A 19,774-nucleotide genomic window follows, 5' to 3' on the forward strand; every position below is an offset into this window, starting at 1 on the left:
TCGTTTGGTGAGTTTTGAGTGAAATCCAATCGCTAGAAGTATGGAATACACCAACCACTCCAATTTGGAACGAACTGCCGTTAAACTGGAATTGTCCAATTTGGAACAACTATTGATTTCGGATCGAGCCCAAAACTTGGGCAACATCATAATATGGTGGGAGGAGTCATTTGGTGAGTTTTGAGTGAAATCCAATCGCTAGAAGTATGGAATACACCACCCACTCCAATTAGGAACGAACTGCCGTTGAACTTGAATTGTCCAATTTGGAACACCTATTGATTTCGGATCGAGCCCAAAACTTGGGCAACATCATAATATGGTGGGAGGAGTCATTTGGTGAGTTTTGAGTGAAATCCAATCGCTAGAAGTATGGAATACACCAACCACTCCAATTAGAAACGAACTGCCGTTGAACTTGAATTGTCCAATTTGGAACACCTATTGATTTCGGATCGAGCCCAAAACTTTGGCAACACCATAATATGGTGGGAGGAGTCATTTGGTGAGTTTTGAGTGAAATCCAAACGCTAGAACTATGGAATACACCAACCACTCCAATTAGGAACGAACTGCCGTTGAACTTGAATTGTGCAATTTCGAACACCTATTGACTTCGGATCGAGCCCAAAACTTGGGCAACATCATAATATGGTGGGAGGAGTCATTTGGTTAGTTTTGAGTGAAATCCAGTCGCTAGAAGTATGGAATACACTCCAATTAGGAACGTACTGCCGTTGAACTTGAATTGTCCAATTTCGAACACCTATTGATTTCGGATCGAGCCTAAAACTTGGGCAACATCATAATATGGTGGGAGGAGTCGTTTGTTGAGTTTTGAGTGAAATCCAATCGCTAGAAGTATGGAATACGCCAACCACTCCAATTAGGAACGAATTGACGTTGAACTTGAATTGTCCAATTTCGAACACCTATTGATTTCGGATCGAGCCCCAAACTTGGGCAACATCATAATATGGTGTTAGGAGTCATTTGGTGAGTTTTGAGTGAAATCCAATCGCTAGAAGTATGGAATACACCAACCACTCCAGTTAGGAACGAACTGCCGTTGAACTTGAATTGTCCAATTTCTCACACCTATTGATTTCGGATCGAGCCCCAAACTTGGGCAACATCATAATATGGTGGGAGGAGTCATGTGGTGAGTGAAATCCAATCGCTAGAAGTATGGAATACACCAACCACTCCAATTAGGAACGAACTGCCGTTGAACTTGAATTGTCCAATTTCTCACACCTATTGATTTCGGATCGAGCCCCAAACTTGGGCAACATCATAATATGGTGGGAGGAGTCATGTGGTGAGTGAAATCCAATCGCTAGAAGTATGGTATACACCAACCACTCCAATTAGGAACGAACTGCCGTTGAACTTGAATTGTCCAATTTCTCACACCTATTGATTTCGGATCGAGCCCCAAACTTGGGCAACATCATAATATGGTGGGAGGAGTCAGTTGGTGAGTTTTGAGTGAAATCCAATCGCTAGAACTATGGAATACACCAACCACTCCAATTAGGATCGAACTGCCGTTGAACTTGGATTGTCCAATTTCTCACACCTATTCATTTCGGATCGAGCCCCAAACTTGGGCAATATCGTAATATGGTGGGAGGAGTCATTTGGTGAGTTTTGAGTGAAATCCAATCGCTAGAAGTATGGAATACACCAACCACTCCAATTAGGAACAAACTGCCGTTGAACTTGAATTGTCCAATTTCTCACACCTATTGATTTCGGATCGAGCCCCAAACTTGGGCAACATCGTAATATGGTGGGAGGAGTCATTTGGTGAGTTTTGAGTGAAATCCAATCGCTAGAAGTATGGAATACACCAACCACTCCAATTAGGAACGAACTGCCGTTGAACTTGAATTGTCCAATTTCTCACAACTATTGATTTCGGATCGAGTCAAAAGTTGGGCAACATCATAATATGGTCGGAGGAGTCATTTGGTGAGTTTTGAGTGAAATCCAATCGCTAGAAGTATGGAATACACCAACCACTCCAATTAGGAACGAACTGCCGTTGAACTTGAATTGTCCAATTTCTCACGCCTATTGACTACGGATCGAGCCCAAAACTTGGGCAACATCATAATATGGTGGGAGGAGTCATTTGGTGAGTTTTGAGGGAAATCCAATCGCTAGAACTATAGAATACTCCAACCACTCCAATTTGGAACGAACTGCCGTTAAAGTTGAATTGTCCAATTTGGAACACCTATTGATTTCGGATCGAGCCCAAAACTTGGGCAACATCATAATATGGTGGGAGGAGTCATTTGGTGAGTTTTGAGTGAAATCCAATCGCTACAAGTATGGAATACACCAACCATTCCAATTAGGAACGAACTGCCGTTGAACTTGAATTGTCCAATTTCTCACACCTATTGATTTCGGATCGAGTCCAAACTTGGGCAACATCATAATATGGTCGGAGGAGTCATTTGGTGAGTTTTGAGTGAAATCCAATCGCTAGAAGTATGGAATACACCAACCACTCCAATTAGGAACGAACTGCCGTTGAACTTGAATTGTCCAATTTCTCACACCTATTGATTTCGGATCGAGTCCAAACTTGGGCAACATCATAATATGGTCGGAGGAGTCATATGGTGAGTTTTGAGTGAAATCCAATCGCTAGAAGTATGGAATACACCAACCACTCCAATTAGGAACGAACTGCCGTTGAACTTGAATTGTCCAATTTCTCACACCTATTGATTTCGGACCGAGCCCCAAACTTGGGCGACATCATAATATGGTGGGAGGAGTCATTTGGTGAGTTTTGAGTGAAATCCAATCGCTAGAAGTATGGAATACACCACCCACTCCAATTGGGAACGAACTGCGGCTGAACTTGAATTGTCCAATTTGGAACACCTATTGATTTCGGATCGAGCCCCAAACTTGGGCAACATCATAATATGGTGGGAGGAGTCATGTGGTGAGTGAAATCCAATCGCTAGAAGTATGGAATACACCAACCACTCCGATTAGGAACGAACTGCCGTTGAACTTGAATTGTCCAATTTCTCACACCTATTGATTTCGGATCGATCCCCAAACTTGGGCAACATCATAATATGGTGGGAGGAGTCATTTGGTGAGTTTTGAGTGAAATCCAATCGCTAGAAGTATGGAATACACCAACCACTCCAATTAGGAACGAACTGCCGTTGAACTTGAATTGTCCAATTTCTCACACCTATTCATTTCGGATCGAGCCCCAAACTTGGGCAACATCTTAATATGGTGGGAGGAGTCATTTGGTGAGTTGTGAGTGATATCCAATCGCTAGAAGTATGGAATACACCAACCACTCCAATTAGGAACGAACTGCCGTTGAACTTGAATTGTCCAATTTCTCACACCTATTGATTTCGGACCGAGCCCCAAACTTGGGCGACATCATAATATGGTGGGAGGAGTCATTTGGTGAGTTTTGAGTGAAATCCAATCGCTAGAACTATGGAATACACCAACCACTCCAATTAGGAACGAACTGCCGCTGAACTTGAATTGTCCAATTTGGAACACCTATTGATTTCGGATCGAGCCCAAAACCTGGGAAACATCATAATATCGTGGGAGGAGTCATTTGGTGAGTTTTGAGTGAAATCCAATCGCTAGAAGTATGGAATACACCAACTACTCCAATTAGGAACGAACTGCCGTTGAACTTGAATTGTCCAATTTGGAACACCTATTGATTTCGGATCGAGCCCAAACCTTGGGCAACACCGTAATATGGTGGGAGGAGTCATTTGGTGAGATTTGAGTGAAATCCAATCGCTAGAAGTATGGAATACACCGTCCACTCCAATTAGGAACGAACTTGCGTTGAACTTGAATTGTGCAATTTCGAACACCTATTGATTTCGGATCGAGCCCAAAACTTGGGCAACATCATAATATTGTGGGGGGTGTCATTTGGTTAGTTTTGAGTCAAATCCAATCGCTAGAAGTAAGAATACACCAACCACTCTAATTAGGAACGAACTGCCGTTGAACTTGAATTGTCCAATTTCTCACACCTATTGATTTCGGATCGAGCCCAAAACTTGGGCAACATCATAATATGGTGGGAGGAGTCATTTGCTGAGTTTTGAGTGAAATCCAATCGCTAGAAGTATGGAATACACCAACCACTCCAATTAGGAACGAACTGCCGTTGAACTTGAATTGTTCAATTTCGAACACCTATTTTTTTCGGAACGAGCCCAAAACTTCGGCAACATCATAATATGGTGGGAGGAGTCATTTGGTGAGTTTTGAGTGAAATCCAATCACTAGAAGTATGGAATACACCAACCACTCCAATTAGGAACGAACTGTCGTTGAACTTGATTGTCCAATTTGGAACACCTATTGATTTCGGATTGATCCCAAAACATGGGCACCATCATAATATCGTGGGAGGAGTCAATTGTTGAGTTTTGAGTGAAATCCAATCGCTAGAAGTATGGAATACACCAACCACTCCAATTAGGAACGAACTGCCGTTGAACTTGAATTGTCCAATTTCTCACACCTATTGATTTCGGATCGAACCCCAAACTTGGGCAACATCATAATATGGCGGGAGGAGTTATTTGGTGAGTTTTGAGTGAAATCCAATCACTAGAAGTATGGAATACCCCAACCACTCCAATTTGGAACAAACTGCCGTTGAACTTGAATTGTCCAATTTGGAAGACCTATTGATTTCGGATCGATCCCAAGACTTGGGCAACATTATAATATGGTGGGAGGAGTCATTTGGTGAGTTTTGAGTGAAATCCAATCGCTAGAAGTATGGAATACACCAACCACTCCAATTAGGAACGAACTGTCGTTGAAATTGAATTGACCAATTTCTCGCACCTATTGATTTCGGATCGAGCCCAAAACTTGGGCAACATCATAATATTGTGGGGGGTGTCATTTGCTTAGTTTTGAGTCAAATCCAGTCGCTAGAAGTAAGAATACACCAACCACTCCAATTAGGAACGAACTGCCGTTGAACTTCAATTGTCCAATTTCTCACACCTATTGATTTCGGATCGAGCCCAAAACTTGGGCAACATCATAATATGGTAGGAGGAGTCATTTGCTGAGTTTTGAGTGAAATCCAATCGCTAGAAGTATGGAATACACCAACCACTCCAATTAGGAACGAACTGCCGTTGAACTTGAATTGTACAATTTGGAACACCTATTGATTTTGGATCGAGCCCAAACCTTGGGCAACACCGTAATATGGTGGGAGGAGTCATTTGGTGAGATTTGAGTGAAATCCAATCGCTAGAAGTATGGAATACACCGACCACTCCAATTAGGAACGAACTTGCGTTGAACTTGAATTGTGCAATTTCGAACACCTATTGATTTCGGATCGAGCCCAAAACTTGGGCAACATCATAATATTGTGGGGGGTGTCATTTGGTTAGTTTTGAGTCAAATCCAATCGCTAGAAGTAAGAATACACCAACCACTCCAATTAGGAACGAACTGCCGTTGAACTTGAATTGTCCAATTTCTCACACCTATTGATTTTGGATCGAGCCCCAAACTTGGGCAACATCATAATATGGTGGGAGGAGTCATTTGGTGAGTTTTGAGTGAAATCCAATCACTAGAAGTATGGAATACAGCAACCACTCCAATTAGGAACGAACTGCCGTTGAACTTGAATTGTCCAATTTCTCACACCTATTGATTTCGGATCGAGTCCAAAATGGGGCAACATCATAATATGGTCGGAGCAGTCATTTGGTGAGTTTTGAGTGAAATCCAATCGCTAGAAGTATGGAATAGACCAACCACTTCAATTAGGAACGAACTGCCGTTGAACTTGAATTGTCCAATTTCTCACACCTATTGATTTCGGATCGAGCCCCAAACTTGGGCAACATCGTAATATGGTGGGAGGAGTCATGTCGTGAGTGAAATCCAATCGCTAGAAGTATGGAATACACCAACCACTCCAATTAGGAACGAACTGCCGTTGAACTTGAATTGTCCAATTTCTCACACCGAATGATTTCGGATCGAGCCCAAAACTTGGGCAACATCATAATATGGTGGGAGGAGTCATTTGGTGAGTTTTGAGTGAAATCCAATCTCTAGAAGTATGGAATACACCAACCACTCCAATTCGGAAAGAACTGTCGTTGAAATTGAATTGACCAATTTCTCACTCCTATTGATTTCGGATCGAGCCCAAAACTTGGGCAACATCATAATATGGTGGGAGGAGTCATTTGGTGAGTTTGGAGAGAAATCCAATCACTAGAAGTATGGAATACACCAACCACTCCAATTAGGAACGAACTGCCGTTGAAGTTGAATTGTCCAATTTGGAACACGTATTGATTTCGGATCGAGCCCAAAACTTGGGCAACATCATAATATGGTGGGAGGAGTCTTTTGGTGAGTTTTGAGTGAAATCCAATCGCTAGAAGTATGGAATACACCAACCACTCCAGTTAGGAACGAATTGCCGTTGAACTTGAATTGTCCAATTTGGAACACCTATTGATTTCAGATCGAGCCCAAAACTTGGGCAACATCATAATATGGTGGGAGGAGTCATTTGGTGAGTTTTGAGTTAAATCCAATCGCTAGAAGTATGGAATACACCAACCACTCCAATTAGGAACGAACTTTCGTTGAAATTGAATTGACCAATTTCTCACACCTATTGATTTCGGATCGAGCCCAAAACTTGGGCAACATCATAATATGGTGGGAGGAGTCATTTGGTGAGTTTTGAGTGAAATCCAATCGCTAGAAGTATGGAATACACCAACCACTCCAATTAGGAACGAACTGCCGTTGAACTTGAATTGTCCAATTTCTCACACCTATTGATTTCGGATCGAGCCCAAAACTTGGGCAACATCATAATATGGTCGGAGGAGTCATTTGGTGAGTTTTGAGTGAAATCCAATCACTAGAAGTTTGGAATACACCAACCACTCCAATTAGGAACGAACTGCCGTTGAACTTGAATTGTCCAATTTCTCACACCTATTGATTTCGGATCGAGCCCCAAATTTGTGCAACATCATAATACGGTGGGAGGAGTCATTTGGTGACTTTTGAGTGAAATCCAATTGTTAGAAGTATGGAATACCCCAACCACTCCAATTAGGAACGAACTGCCGTTGAACTTGAATTGTCCAATTTCTCACACCTATTGATTTCGGATCGAGCCCAAAACATGGGCAACATCATAATATGGTGGGAGCAGTCATTTGGTGAGTTTTGAGAGAAATCCAATCACTAGAAGTATGGAATACACCAACCACTCCAATTAGGAACGAACTGCCGTTGAACTTGAATTGTCCAATTTGGAAGACCTATTGATTTCGGATCGAGCCCAAAACTTGGGCAACATCATAATATGGTGGGAGGAGTCATTTGGTGAGTTTTGAGTGAAATCCAATCGCTAGAAGTATGGAATACACCAACCACTCCAATTAGGAACGAACTGCCGTTGAACTTGAATTGTCCATTTTCTCACACCTATTGATTTCGGATCGAGCCCAAAACTTGGGCAACATCATAATATGGTGGGAGGAGTCATTTAGTGAGTTTTGAGTGAAATCCAATCGCTAGAAGTATGGAATACACCAACCACTCCAATTAGGAACGAACTGCCGTTGAACTTAAATTGTCCAATTTGGAAGACCTATTGATTTCGGATCGAGCCCATGTTGTTAATTATTATGTTAACTCGCAATTGTACGGGGCAATTAGTAATATAGCAAGACAAGTACGAGGTCGTACCCACGAAGACTGAGAAGTTCAAATTAGTTATGTACGTAGATTACCGAATTCAAGAAGTTAGGAAGTTAAGTCTAAAACAGAAATTAAAGTGAGAGTGATTGTGATTGTGAAAGGAAGTGAGCAGACTGAAATTGCGAATGAAAGCACATAAACAAGTGTAACAAAGAGTGGTTTTAAGAGTTGGAAAACAGATTTGGAGACTAGGGCATTCGAATCACCATAACAATTCAATTCTGGGTTATATGGAGTCAAGTAACAAGTCTAATTCAGATTCAAAGATTGATTCTAGCTAAAGTATGATTAGGCCATGGTGTTTGATCCTAACCTTGTGTTCCTAATTCCCTAATTTGATCATTTGTTGTCTAACCTAAAATTAAGCATTAGGAACCCATTAAGCATAGAAGAACAATTTAAACAACCAAGCATGTATCTAATCCCTGTTGTCGAATGTCCATACATACTCTTCCTATTCATAGTTCAATTCGAATTAAAGCATGGTGTCTACTCTTAATTCAAACCAAGATAGTTAACAAACAAGTTCTAATGGTGATCAATCATTCAAACAAGCATGTTAACTTATAAGCATAATGAATAAGAACATGAATCATGAATCAAACTTGAAACTCCAAACTTATAAACCCAGAATATTCATGTTAGGTTACATCGAAGCCCTAGTTATGGATTTAGTTACTCATAATGGAAAAGAAACTAAAATAGAAATGGGAAAACATAATGAATGCCATAAGAGTAGAAAAACCCTTTTCTGAAGTTCTTGTAGTGTCCAATGCTTCTCCAAGAGCTTCTCCACGTCTAGAAGGATGTATGAAGGATATGGAGGTGATTTGAGATGAGCTTGAGTGAGTGGTGATGGATGAGAAAGAGGAAATTCGTAGGGAAATGGAAGGGAGGTTTTCTGGAGCTGTTTTGGTGATTTTGGGACAGTTTAGAGTATTGGGTTGATTGCTTGAGTGTTTGGGGTTGTGGGAATGTATGAGGATGATTTCTGGATGATGGAAGTGTGGAGGATGGCTGAAGTGAATTTTGTAGCTTGAAGACTCCTCTATTTATAGGGCTAAGAGGGAGGAACATCATGATGAAATCCAACACCACCATTCCTCATTTAATACAACCCATAACTCCCACTTCATCTTGTCTATGTTAGTGTGGTTGGAATCAATCCCATCCCATACTTCTTTTGCTGTACCTCAAGCTTTCTTCACATGGGATCAAAGGTGATCAATTGTGGCTGCCTTTTGCTGCCAACCCATGTGGTCTTCTTTTGGTTGTTGAACAAAAACGAGTCTTCTGAACCAGACTTGGTGTAGGAAGGCCAGAGGTTTCAAAACTTATCCAATGGGGCTCAAATCTGGATATGTTATAGTAGACACCCATTGGAACAACTTCTATGAAGAAAGTAGTCCCATCGGAGCAGTAGAAGTATGCGTTTTGGGCCTTGCAATTTGGCTGCCGAACAGAGACTGGAATTGACTTCATTTCATTTATGCTTTACATGCATGCACATGCTTTCTTTATAATAACTCCAGCATGTACCAACTTGATCCTTTAGAATTTCATAGCTGGAATGCCTCCCCACTTCACTCATTATGTTGGATCCAAAGTCAGTTGCAGCATGGGTGAGGCACATGGAGGCACATGACAAAGCTGGCAGCTGCAAATCCTCCTGAGCAGGGTTGAGTGTTGGGCGGGCTGAGCACTCCACAAATGTCCAATTGGGCTGAAATTTGGATATGTTGTACTAGACACCCATTGGAACAAGTTTCATGAAGATCTTCACCTCATCCAAGCCCCATAGCATGCTGATCCAAGGCCAAGAAGCTGACCTACGAAATTGGGCTGGAAAGGAGTTGTAGCCAAAATGTGTTTGTCTTTAAGCCCTTCTTCCATTCACCCAAATCAAGCCTTAACATGCATGGATTGCATCATTTCCTATCCAAAGTCATCATTGTTACCTAAATGTCAATTAACTGAAAGATAAACACAAAAAGGATTAAAAGCACAAGTTTAACTCAAACACATAGCCAAATCATAAGCTAGAAGGGTACAAAATGATATACAATTATGAACCGATCAAATACCCCCAAACCTAGATTTTGCTAGTCCTCGAGCAAAACAACACAAAACAAAGTTAAAAACAAAAAGTTAACTAAACCACTTTCGTAGGTAACTCGATTGCATTGAGCGTATGCAACAAGCCTTTAAACCTCTAGGCATCCCTAGTAGGAGGAGTTGTGTCTCCTGAGGGTTTAACAGAAACGATACCCACAAACGCATTACTAACTCTACAAAACAAAGTGGTTAGTAAAACTTGAAATCAACTAATGAGAACGAAAGAAAACTTTAGTCATACCTCCAACACCGTAGAGTTGCCAAGATAGGTGATCAATCAGTGTGTAATGTGGAAGCTATAGCTCAAAGGCACACGGTTTCAAAGCAAGCACACTCAAACCTTGAATAAAGAACATTGTTCGACTCTAATTCTCACAGATAACACTCAATCACTCAGAACCAATGGTTTTATTCTCTCAAACAAGCTAAAGTGAGTATATGAAATAGAAGCACAATATTTGGTTAGATCTCATGAAGGGAATCAAATACTAAGAATAGAGATACACACATACCTACCAGCACCCATGAATACATCCTCAAAGATCAGCTAGGTCTTTCACAAGGTTTGTAATGAAAGGTAAGGTTAGGGGAAATGGAAGAATTGGAAGAAAAAACAGGTAACTTAAGAACATACCAAGGTTGCATTCTTCATTGATCTGCAAGGTAGCATTGACTTATAATGGCATGGCTGCAAACTTCATGGTACCACCTGGCATAGACTTTATTTATTTATTTATTTATTTATTTTTATTTTTTTACACTTAGATCAAATCGAAACACTTTCATCTTCGTTGATTTGATCTGCATCTTCATTAACTTCATTGCACAGAATCACACCATCTTTCATTTAGGCACATGGCAGCAACTTCCTTGCTTCAAACTTTATCTTGGCACACCTTGGTATATTTCTAAGCTATAGGGTATGGCTACAATAGGTGAAGTATCTCAGATTGAGATACAAAGGTAGGGAAATGATGAGGGTGATAGAAGAAAAGGCTTTAAGTGTTTGGCTTCAAGAGGGTTGATGGAACACACATATAGGTAGGGTGAAAAGAAAGCACATCGAATGGTTATGCACACATAGCCTAGCATCACTTCAATGAGTTCATTCATGAATGAGAGCAAGCACATGATATCTGCAAAAGAGAATCATCCTTAGTATTCAATCAAAATGGAATAATGAGATCATTTAGACTGAAATGAAGAAAATAAATTGGGATGAGAAGTAGAAACACTTTAAACCCTCTCAAGAAAGCAATTGGGCTCAATATAGCTCACTAGGGTAGTCTCCACTATTCTCCTTCGAGAATTTGAGCATGGTACTTTAGCCACCAGAATTCTAGGAGCCAAAGCTTTGTGAAGTGCAAAATTCTGATATGAAAACCTCAATGGCAGCTCCATAGCATCGATTGTATGACATTAAAAAAAAATTAGTGACAAATGAACGAAAATTGAAAACACAAATGAATGAAATTTGAAAACCTTCCCCCCAGACCTGAATTGAACATTGTCCTCAATGTTAAAGCAAAGTAAAGATGATTGAGAACAAGTAAATGATAAAGGGAAAAGTTAAGAAAAAGTTTAGAAGAAAAAAAAAAAAAAAAAAAAAAAAAAAAAAAAAAAAAAAAATACAAGCAACTCACGGATGACCAGTTAAGGGCCTCAGAAAACACAGCCAGGGGATCCGGGAAGTTTGGAGGGGTCACAATGGTCCCGCTTAAAACCCAAACTTCTTAGACACCGAAGGTGTCGCCTAAAGAACTCCTAGACACTGTATTGACAGAGGTGCTCACTGGGGTTACCAAAAGTTAGCTCATATGAAAAAAAATTATTTAAAGAAACAGAAACTTAAAATGACTAAAATAAAAACAAAACAAGTAAAGAGAAAGGATAGAAATGCTCCCCCTTGATGCGATTAGGTCGATTGCTACCAAGCACCTTCTTCTTGAACACATGGGTTGCCTCCCAAGAAGCGCCTTAGTTACTGTCTTGGCAAGACATTATGTGATCAGCTAAGTTGATGGTACAAAGGGAAGTTGATCCACCACATGGCCTGTTTGAATGCCAGCTGAGATTCCCTCATAGAATGGCTTTAAACGTTGTCCATTTACTTTGAAAGTTGAGCCGTCTTTAGGGTTTTGAATCTCCACAGCTCCATAGGGAGAAACATTGACCACGGTGAATGGGCCTTGCCATCTAGACTTCAATTTTCCTGGAAAGAGACGCAATCGTGAGTTAAACAAAAGAACTGACATACCTTTGGAGAACTCTTTCCGTTGAATGTTTCTGTCATGGTAACTCTTGGTTCGTTCTTTGTAAAGCTTTGCATTCTCATAAGACTCATGTCTAATTTCTTCCAATTCATTGAGCTGAAACTTTCTTGCATGGCCTGCCTTGTCTAGATCAAAATTTAACTTCTTGATGGCCCAAAAAGCATTGTGTTCAAGCTCCATTGGCAGGTGACAAGCTTTCCCAAACACAAGACGATAAGGGCTCATCCCAATGGGAGTCTTATATGCAGTCCTATAAGCCCATAATGAATCATTGAGCTTGGCTGCCCAATCTTTCCTTGTATTGTTCACCACCTTCTCCAGGATGTGCTTAATTTCTCTATTGCTTATTTCCACTTGACCAGAAGTTTGTGGATGATATGGTGTAGAGACTCGATGGGTGATGTTGTACTTCTTCATGAGTGCTTCGAATGGCTTGTTACAGAAGTGGCTGCCTCCATCACTAATGACAGCCCTTGGAGTACCAAACCTTGTGAAAATATTATCCTTCAAGAACTTGAGCACCACCTTATGATCATTGGTTTTGGTGGCTATGGCTTCCACCCATTTAGACACATAATCAACAGCAACAAGTATGTAAGTACAACCAAAGGAAGATGGGAATGGTCCCATGAAATCAATACCCCACACATCGAAGAGCTCCACAACAAGTATGCTATTCAATGGCATTTCGTTCCTGCGACTTATGTTCCCCATCCTTTGACACCTATCACACTTAACACAAAAATTAAACGCATCTTTGAATAGAGTGGGCCAAAAGAAACCAGATTGGAGAATTTTAAGTGCTGTTTTCTTAGCTCCAAAGTGACCTCCACAAGCCAATTCGTGGCTATGCCTAAGTATGCTTTCTTGCTCTTCTTCTGGAACACATCTTCTGATGAGTTGATCCGGGCAATGCTTGAATAAGAAAGGTTCATCCCAGACATAATGTTTCACCATGGAAAAGAACTTCTTCTTGTCCTGAGAAGTTAGATCATTTCTAAGAACACCACAAGCAAGATAATTAACAAAATCAGCATACCATGGTTCTTTGACTTGGGCAGCATATAGTTGTTCATCAGGGAAAGTCTCATTCAAGGGTAGCACAGCTTCTCCTTTTTCTTCAACCACAATTCTGCTCAAATGATCAGCTACCACATTCTCACATCCCTTCTTGTCTCGAATTTCCAAATCGAACTCTTGCAGCAAGAGAATCCATCTAATTAAGCGTGGTTTTGCGTCCTTCTTAGTGAGCAAGTATCTAAGAGCTGCATGGTCAGAATAAACAATTACTTTAGAACCAACAAGATAAGAACGAAATTTTTCTAAAGCAAAAACCACAGCAAGGAACTCCTTCTCTGTTGTGGAGTAGTTGATTTGAGCATCATTCAAGGTCCGGCTAGCATAATGAATCACATGGGGGAGCTTGTTCTTCTTTTGACCTAAAACTGCACCAATAGCAAAGTCAGAGGCATCACACATTATTTCAAATGGTAAAGACCAATCTGGAGCTATGATAATAGGGGCTGAAGTTAGCTCCCTCTTCAAGGTAGTAAAGGCTTCCATGCAAGCTTCATTAAACTCAAAAACAGCATCCTTAGCAAGGAGATTACACAATGGCCTTGTAATGCTTGAGAAATTTTTGATGAACCTTCTATAGAATCCAGCATGACCTAGAAAGCTTCTAATTCCTTTCACAGAGGTAGGGGGTGGCAGATTTGAGATGAGATCGATCTTGGCTTTATCCACTTCAATTCCCTTGCTTGAAATCACATGGCCTAGCACAATGCCTTGTCTCACCATGAAGTGACACTTCTCCCAATTCAAAATCAGATTTGTTTCCTGGCATCTTTTAAGCACTAGAGACAAGTGGTGAAGACAATTATCAAAAGAGGAACCAAAAACTGAAAAATCATCCATAAATACCTCAATGAATCGTTCCACCATATCTGAAAAGATTGACATCATGCATCTTTGGAAAGTTGCTGGGGCATTGCACAAACCGAATGGCATCCTTCTATAAGCAAACGTACCAAATGGGCATGTGAATGTGGTTTTCTCTTGGTCTTCCGGAGCAATGGGAATTTGATTATAACCTGAAAAACCATCAAGAAAACAATAGTAAGCATGGCCAGATAAACGTTCAAGCATTTGATCAATAAAAGGCAAGGGGAAATGATCTTTTCTAGTGGATGTGTTCAACTTCCTGTAATCAATGCAAACTCTCCAACCAGTGATAGTTCGTGTAGGAACTATCTCATTCTTCTCATTCTTCACAACGGTGATTCCGGACTTCTTCGGAACAACTTGTACAGGGCTCACCCACTTAGAATCTGAAATTGGGTAGATGATTCCTACATCGAGTAGCTTTAAAACTTCAGCTCTAACCACCTCTTTCATGTTGGGATTTAGCCTCCTTTGGGCATCACGGGATGGTTTGCTGTCTTCTTCCATTAGAATCCGGTGCATGCACATGCTTGGACTAATTCCTTTGATGTCTGCTATGGTCCACCCAATGGCTGTTTTATGCTCTTTTAGAACCTTAATTAAGCTCTCTTCTTCATGTGAGGTGAGACCTGCAGCAATTATAACAGGGAGAGTTTCGTTAGCACCCAAATAAGTATATTTAAGATGATTGGGCAGTGGTTTAAGTTCTAGCTTTGGTGGGGTGATAATGGATGGCTCCAATTTCGTGGATGATGGTCCAAGAGGCTCGAGTGGTGGCCTAAAGGATGGTGGGTATGGTTGAAACACTTCTAAGGCAGCCACCACTTCTTGGAACTCCGGTTCACAAAGATCTTCCTCTTCTTGTGTTAAGACAGCTTCTAGAGCATCATTAGACTTTCTCTGCAAAATTTTGGAAGAAACCTCATGATCCACAACATCAATTGAAAAGCAAGAATCAAGAGAGATAGAAGGTTGAGATAGAGCATTAAGCATTTTAAATTCAACAGTTTCACCCAGAACAGTCATGGAAAGGGTGCTATCTTTCACTTTGATAACTGTGTCTGCAGTGGCCATGAATGGCCTGCCTAGGAGAATGCGATCAACATGATCTCCATTTGGATTGTCTTCCATGTCCATCACTACAAAATCAGCAGGGAGAATTAGTGTATTAACTTGAACTAAAATATCTTCTACAATACCTTTTGGATATTTTATAGAATGATCAGCTAGTTCAAGTCGTATTGAAGTCTTCTTCATCCCTTCTAAGCCAAGCTTTTGATACAATGAATATGGCATTAGGTTGACACTTGCTCCCAAGTCCAACATGGCTCTTCCAACCTTATTGCCTCCAATGTTAATGGGAATGTCAAAGCTGCCAGGATCAACTAGTTTTGGTGGAAGCTTCCTTTGCAACACAGCACTTACATTCTGGTCAAGCTTTACATCTTCATTTGGAGCGAAATTGAGCTTGTGAGTTTTCAAGTCCTTGATGAACTTTCCATATGCAGGAATCTGTTCAATAACATCAAGCAAAGGCAAATTGATATTAACTTTACTCAAAATATCATAAATCTCTTTAAAAGCCTTATCTTGCTTTGCTTTCTTAAGACGGCCTGGAAATGGAATCGGTGGAACATATGGAGCGGGTGGCACGTATCTATCTTCTTGAAGATGTGGTGGCACAAATTTGTCATCTCTCTTATGCAATTGGAATTGTTTGGATTCCTGAGAATCTGATTTGGCATTAGGAGCAGATTGAGAAGTTTTGAGATGTTCCCCTTCTGTAGCCGTGGTCTCCTCCTCTTCATCTTCTACAATCACAACATCATTTGAAAGATTAGAATCAACTTTACTATCAATGATCTTACCTGATCTGAGCACATGAATGGCCTTGGCTTCTTGGTTCTTTAGATTGATCTCGGTTTGGCTTGGCCATTTCCCAGGTGCTCTTTGAGTTATTTCAGCAGCTAATTGGCCTATTTGAACTTCCAATTTGGCAATGGCAGCTTGTGTAGTTTGCTGGAAATTGGATTGGTTGATTGCCATCTGCTTAACTATATCATCCAATGATGATGTTTGTTGTGGCTTTTGGAATGAAGGGGGATTGGCTTGATTCTGAGTATTCCTCCATGAAAAGTTTGGATGATTCCTCCAACCTGGATTATAACTTTGAGAGTATGGATCATTTCTTGGACCTTGGTTGTAGGAATTTACCAACTTAGCTTGCTCTTGCACAAATTCTGGATATCCAGCCCCAAGTGGACAAGCTATGGTAGCATGGTCAGGAGTTTCGCAAATACTACACACTTCCTTCGGAGGGCTTCTTGAGTTTAATGCAAGAAGAGCATCTAGCTTTTGTTCCAGTTTTGAAATCTGCACACTAGAAGCATCATTAGAACCACTAATAACACGTTTACCTCTTGTATCCGTATGTTGGGTCTCCATTGCTATCTCCTCAAAGAGTTCGTATGTTTCTTCTGGAGTTTTAGTTTTAAAAGAACCACCTGCAAAATTGGTGACTATATTATGACTAGAAGGGGTTAGTCCTTTATAAAACATACGCATTTGAAGCTTCAATGGAATCCCATGATGAGGACATTGGTTGAGCAGCCCATTGAATCTCTCCCATGCTTCACAAAACGATTCATCATCTTGCTGTGCAAATAACAAGATCTTATCCCTAAGCATGTCGGTCTTTTGCGTGGAGAAGTATTTCTCCAAGAACTTCTTTTGAATGGCAGCCCATGTAGTGAGTGAACCAGGCTTCAAAGAATTCAACCAATATTTCGCCTTATCCTTCAAAGTGTATGGAAACACTCTCATTCGAAGTTGATCTTCTGTCACACCTGTCAAGGGAAAAGAACTCACAACATTAAAAATATCCTTTATATGAGTTAATGGATCTTCATTAGGTAAACCATAAAAGGAAGGCAGCATATTAAGATGAGAAGATTTAAGCTCATAATTTCGAGCTACAGTGGGCAGCAAAATGCTTGAAGGAGATGCTGGAATTGTTGGGATATCAAGTTCTCCCATGAACTCATTGGCAGCCATCTCTTCTTCTTCTTCTTGGTCTGAACTTGCTTCCGAATTTGAAGGTGAAGAACCAGGAAGTTCAGTGTGGAGAGCAATACTTGTAAATGTGGCAAGAGCTTGCTCTTTTGCAGTTGACAACTCTCTTTCTAAACGATTATGAACTTCAGAGATCACCCGGTTGGGTTGCAACGATGGTCCTGCGTTCAAAGATCTGGAGCGTTGGAACGAAGACCTCACTTGTTCAAGGAACGGTCTTTTAGACATAAACTACCTGAAACAGAAAATTAGATTAATTAGAAACACTAAAAAGAATAGGGTAACCTTGGGCACATAACCAGGGAAGAACTTTCGTTCAGTCCCCGGCAACGGCGCCAAAATTTGTTGTTAATTATTATGTTAACTCGCAATTGTACGGGGCAATTAGTAATATAGCAAGACAAGTACGAGGTCGTACCCACGAAGACTGAGAAGTTCAAATTAGTTATGTACGTAGATTACCGAATTCAAGAAGTTAGGAAGTTAAGTCTAAAACAGAAATTAAAGTGAGAGTGATTGTGATTGTGAAAGGAAGTGAGCAGACTGAAATTGCGAATGAAAGCACATAAACAAGTGTAACAAAGAGTGGTTTTAAGAGTTGGAAAACAGATTTGGAGACTAGGGCATTCGAATCACCATAACAATTCAATTCTGGGTTATATGGAGTCAAGTAACAAGTCTAATTCAGATTCAAAGATTGATTCTAGCTAAAGTATGATTAGGCCATGGTGTTTGATCCTAACCTTGTGTTCCTAATTCCCTAATTTGATCATTTGTTGTCTAACCTAAAATTAAGCATTAGGAACCCATTAAGCATAGAAGAACAATTTAAACAACCAAGCATGTATCTAATCCCTGTTGTCGAATGTCCATACATACTCTTCCTATTCATAGTTCAATTCGAATTAAAGCATGGTGTCTACTCTTAATTCAAACCAAGATAGTTAACAAACAAGTTCTAATGGTGATCAATCATTCAAACAAGCATGTTAACTTATAAGCATAATGAATAAGAACATGAATCATGAATCAAACTTGAAACTCCAAACTTATAAACCCAGAATATTCATGTTAGGTTACATCGAAGCCCTAGTTATGGATTTAGTTACTCATAATGGAAAAGAAACTAAAATAGAAATGGGAAAACATAATGAATGCCATAAGAGTAGAAAAACCCTTTTCTGAAGTTCTTGTAGTGTCCAATGCTTCTCCAAGAGCTTCTCCACGTCTAGAAGGATGTATGAAGGATATGGAGGTGATTTGAGATGAGCTTGAGTGAGTGGTGATGGATGAGAAAGAGGAAATTCGTAGGGAAATGGAAGGGAGGTTTTCTGGAGCTGTTTTGGTGATTTTGGGACAGTTTAGAGTATTGGGTTGATTGCTTGAGTGTTTGGGGTTGTGGGAATGTATGAGGATGATTTCTGGATGATGGAAGTGTGGAGGATGGCTGAAGTGAATTTTGTAGCTTGAAGACTCCTCTATTTATAGGGCTAAGAGGGAGGAACATCATGATGAAATCCAACACCACCATTCCTCATTTAATACAACCCATAACTCCCACTTCATCTTGTCTATGTTAGTGTGGTTGGAATCAATCCCATCCCATACTTCTTTTGCTGTACCTCAAGCTTTCTTCACATGGGATCAAAGGTGATCAATTGTGGCTGCCTTTTGCTGCCAACCCATGTGGTCTTCTTTTGGTTGTTGAACAAAAACGAGTCTTCTGAACCAGACTTGGTGTAGGAAGGCCAGAGGTTTCAAAACTTATCCAATGGGGCTCAAATCTGGATATGTTATAGTAGACACCCATTGGAACAACTTCTATGAAGAAAGTAGTCCCATCGGAGCAGTAGAAGTATGCGTTTTGGGCCTTGCAATTTGGCTGCCGAACAGAGACTGGAATTGACTTCATTTCATTTATGCTTTACATGCATGCACATGCTTTCTTTATAATAACTCCAGCATGTACCAACTTGATCCTTTAGAATTTCATAGCTGGAATGCCTCCCCACTTCACTCATTATGTTGGATCCAAAGTCAGTTGCAGCATGGGTGAGGCACATGGAGGCACATGACAAAGCTGGCAGCTGCAAATCCTCCTGAGCAGGGTTGAGTGTTGGGCGGGCTGAGCACTCCACAAATGTCCAATTGGGCTGAAATTTGGATATGCTGTACTAGACACCCATTGGAACAAGTTTCATGAAGATCTTCACCTCATCCAAGCCCCATAGCATGCTGATCCAAGGCCAAGAAGCTGACCTACGAAATTGGGCTGGAAAGGAGTTGTAGCCAAAATGTGTTTGTCTTTAAGCCCTTCTTCCATTCACCCAAATCAAGCCTTAACATGCATGGATTGCATCATTTCCTATCCAAAGTCATCATTGTTACCTAAATGTCAATTAACTGAAAGATAAACACAAAAAGGATTAAAAGCACAAGTTTAACTCAAACACATAGCCAAATCATAAGCTAGAAGGGTACAAAATGATATACAATATGGTGGGAGGAGTCATTTGGTGAGTTTTGAGTGAAATCCAATCGCTAGAAGTATGGAATAC

At 40.5% G+C, this 19,774-nt stretch overlaps 1 non-coding gene across 1 annotated transcript; it reads left to right on the forward strand.

Annotated features, from left to right (window-relative positions):
• Positions 1-16,725: 16,725 nt before the first annotated feature.
• Positions 16,726-16,832, forward strand: LOC148295717 (small nucleolar RNA R71). The gene has a single exon (XR_015834823.1). It is a non-coding gene; the product is annotated as a small nucleolar RNA R71 (small nucleolar RNA).
• Positions 16,833-19,774: the final 2,942 nt, after the last annotated feature.

This window comes from Prunus avium, chromosome 3 (genome assembly GCF_965620075.1).
Source record: "Prunus avium chromosome 3, drPruAviu1.hap1.1, whole genome shotgun sequence".
Lineage (NCBI taxonomy): Eukaryota > Viridiplantae > Streptophyta > Magnoliopsida > Rosales > Rosaceae > Prunus > Prunus avium.